The sequence below is a fragment of the Symphalangus syndactylus genome, chromosome 17 (assembly GCF_028878055.3).
Source record: "Symphalangus syndactylus isolate Jambi chromosome 17, NHGRI_mSymSyn1-v2.1_pri, whole genome shotgun sequence".
Taxonomy (NCBI): domain Eukaryota; kingdom Metazoa; phylum Chordata; class Mammalia; order Primates; family Hylobatidae; genus Symphalangus; species Symphalangus syndactylus.
The window spans coordinates 48,383,172-48,387,061 of NC_072439.2; the positions used below are offsets into that span (position 1 = coordinate 48,383,172).

General features: G+C 34.1%; 1 non-coding gene across 1 annotated transcript; it reads left to right on the forward strand.

Moving 5' to 3' along the window:
- The first annotated feature begins 2,563 nt into the window (after window positions 1–2,563).
- Window positions 2,564–2,673, forward strand: LOC129467206 (U6 spliceosomal RNA). The gene has a single exon (XR_008652332.1). It is a non-coding gene; the product is annotated as a U6 spliceosomal RNA (small nuclear RNA).
- The last annotated feature ends 1,217 nt before the right edge of the window (window positions 2,674–3,890 follow it).

The window sequence follows — 3,890 nt, forward strand, 5'->3', positions numbered from 1 at the left end:
CTGTGTTGACATTAAAAGATAAAGTAAATCAGGCATGGTGGCTCATGCCTGTTCAGCACTTTGCGATGCTTAGTGAGAATCAGTTGAGGACAGGAATTTGAGACCAGCGTGAGCAAGATACTGAGATCCCATTTCTAAAAAAAAAAACAAAAAAATTAGCAGGGCATACTGGCATGTGTCTATGGTCTCAGCTATTCAACGAGGATGAGGTGGGAAGATTTCTTAAGCCCAGAATTCAGGGCTGCAATAAACTGTAATCATACAACTGCCCTCCAGCATGGGTGACAGAGTGAGATCCTGCCTCAAAAATAAAAACAAAAACTAAATATGAAGAGCATTCGGACAGGTAGAAAAATAGAAAAAAAATGTACTAAGGGAGAGGGAAAAGCATAAATGAATGCAGGAAAATCAGAGTGCCTCAAGCATAGTTAAATTTGAATAAAGTTAGTCAGGCTGAGATTTAAAATTAAGATGTCATTCTTTTTGCTTCAGAATTGAATTTGAAAGGTGTTATACTCATATTTCAACTTCTTAACATTGAGGTTTCACTGCCTCCCTCTCTCGTAGGCTAATACATGTGCAGGTTTGTTTTTGTTTTCTTGTTCTTGTAATTGTGCATATATGTGTGAAGGGCAGGAAATTAAAATCTGCATCCTGTGTGGTGATTTTTGATAATTCCTCATCCCTCACAGCTGTTCAATTTGCAGTTTGAATAACTGAAACATTCCATCTTGCAAAGATATTTACATTTTGGTATTCTCTGAAAGCCACAACCAGGCATAAATACAGTGAGTGATGTGCCTATATAAATGTCTGTTGCATTCATAAATGCACATGGTAGACCCTATTTTGTGAGAGCAAAGGGATAGAATTAAAAGTTGAATATCAAGAGTTGAAATATGTTTTACCTCCCACAATGAAAAAGAATCGTAAGTCATAGCAAAGAGTTTACTTTGAGTGAGTCACTGTAAATCTTTTTATAATTATTGAATGCATGTTTTAAAAAATCCATTCTACTTTACTTATGGTATTTATTTTTGCAAAATCTATGTTATTTATAATACAAAGCAATACAATAATGTTTTTGTACATTCATCTCATGGAAAAGTTGAATAGTTCATTCATAGTGGTTATTAAAGACTGTGGGTAAGAAGGAGATAACATTAATTTCCTATAGCTGGAAATGTTTTATAATATATATAGATTTGATAGAATTTTTGTTTCAGAAAAGTAATACTAATATCTAAGAAAACAACTAGCAGTTTGTCAATTACTTGTGACAGTTGGTGAATCATTCATGTGGATTATACATTTACAATTTTTCTTTTCTTTCTTTTATAGTGTTATGAAATCAAACAAAAAATTGAGCTTCTGTTTTATTTTATTTTACCAATACACAAATCTGGCTCCTAATTCTTGTGCCAAAGTGCACAGTGACTGGTGCATTTATTAAGTATACGTAAGCAAAACAGTCAGCAACTGATTATACATTTGTTTATGTGAAATCTACATGTTTTGACTACTTTTTCTTGTTTTGGTTGGTGATGTCTTTATTGCTGATATTTACCTTCTTTTGAGAATTAAAAGACATAATATTTAAAATGTGTGGATTATGCTTCTTATTAGAACTTATGTTAAAATATTTCCTGGAAAGGGAGTGAAAACTCTTAATTCAAATAGAAAATGAAAATTTTCTTTGGATTATTATACTAAATCATAGCCGTTCCAGGAACGTAGTAATATGTTTATATTGCATGTGTAATTTACATTTCCTTTTATTTATTTTTCAGACCCTCTTGTTCTTCCTTAATGGATGTATTAATTTTTCAAATTCCTCAAAATACAGTAGAATTTTGTTTTTAAAGTTTTTTTATGTTTTTAAATTTACATTTGTTTCTTCATTGGTCAGCAATTTTTTGGTTGTCTTGGTTTTCTATGCTTCATATATGTAGTGGTTCTTAGTTCACTTATATTTAAGAATGGAAGACTGGTGACTCTTGTTATTTTTCTCTGTTGTATGTGTCCATTTTTCTACTAGGTCTCTCCCACTAGTAGGACTAGAATTGGGAACCAAGGTAGAGACAGTGCTTATCACAATTAGGGTGAGCAGATGAGGAGATCACTCTTTGGATGCTAAAATGAGGAGAGCGTCATCCTTTGGCATGGGAAGCCATTCCAGAAACTTCAAAACCTTAGTTCTCCCTGTGCAATCAATTAAGATTCAATAAGAGTACTAATTTGGGTTCCTGAAAGTATAATGCTGGGCTGCTTAGGCTTAGCGTTCACTGAGATAAGGAAGAGGCTAGCAGTGAGGTTGGTGTGGGACACCTGACTAGCGTATTTCATTAGACAGACTTTCAATTAACTCTGTTTTTAGTTGTTCTTCATACTCCCATCTTGCATGGTATTGCTCCCTGGGATAAGGACTTTTCTCCATCGTAGACTGTTCACATGTACACATTTAATCTGAATGATAGGCTCACATATTCCTTGATCCATCAGTGTTCCAATATGACTTGGAACTTCAGCCTAGAATTTATGAATATCTTTTAAAAAATATCCTGTGCTTGCTTTGGCAGCACATATACCAAAATTGAATGATACAGAGAAGATTAGCATGGCCCCTGCACAAGGATGACATGCAAATTTATGAGGTAAATTTGAGAGGTTGTTTTGTCTATCAGCATTTGCATTTGCTATAATTGTATTGTGGACTTAGGAGAGAGGAGAGACAAGTTATTTTCACTGCGCCATTTTGAACTTTAAAAGGCACTTTCAGACACTTGGTTTTAAAAGATCAATCTAGGCCAGGCGCAGTGGCTTACGCCTGTAATCCCAGCACTTTGGGAGGCCAAGGAGGGTGGGTCATCAGGTCAGGAGATGGAGACCATCCTGGCCAACATGGTGAAACCCCATCTCTACTAAAATACAAAAAAAAAAAAAAAACCAACAACAACAACAAAAAAACCAAAAGTTTAGTCCCAGCAACTTGGGAGGCTGAGGCAGGAGAATCACTTGAACCTGGAAGGTGGAGGTTGCAGTGAGCTGAAATCACACCACTGCGCTCCAGCCTGGCGACAGAGGAGATTCCATCTCAAAAAAAAAAAAAAAAAAAAAGATTAATCTAGCAATTATATGGAGAATGGACTGTAGGATGGAGAGGCTAGTGTCAGGGAGAATAAGCAGGTTTAGGAATAAGATAGTGACAGTTGTGAACACACAAGAAGAAATAATTTCTTCCCTCAGAATGACAGATACAATTTTAATGTAAATACAATATGTAAATATCCAGACTACATTCTGTTCTAAACTATTTTCTAATTCTATAATTAGGTTCTACATAATTAAAATTTTAACTGCTAACTTTAATTGATAAATTATATTTTCTAAAATCTAATATAGAACCATGATATCTGGGTTTGCATGCAACCCATATAGAAGAATTTATTGAAAGTTAGAAGCTCTAATTCTTTATCTAATTCTTTATTTTTCTTTGTGTTTTTTCTATAACTCCAGAAAAATTATATCTGAGCTTAATCTTTTAACTCATGATTAACATAATGTTCAGGCTTTTGATTCTGGAATAAGTACCTCAGTCTTACCAGAATAACAGGTTTATTAAGCTGTTTTAATATTATTATTCTCTGGGCTTTGCTTATATTTCCAGTAATTCCTCTGCAGCAAAATAAAATAGTCCCTGCTTCATTAGGACCTGGCAGTACTACCCTCTCCCAGATCATTGTGGTTGTTATTACCTTTTTATGTTAATTCCAAGTTATTTTTGTTACATTTTTAAAAGTCACCCATTTTATCTGCTTTCTTGCTTTTCATTTTGCCAGGATGCATTAAATTAGGACCCTCAACAAAATAAATTTAAATGGCCTTCTCCA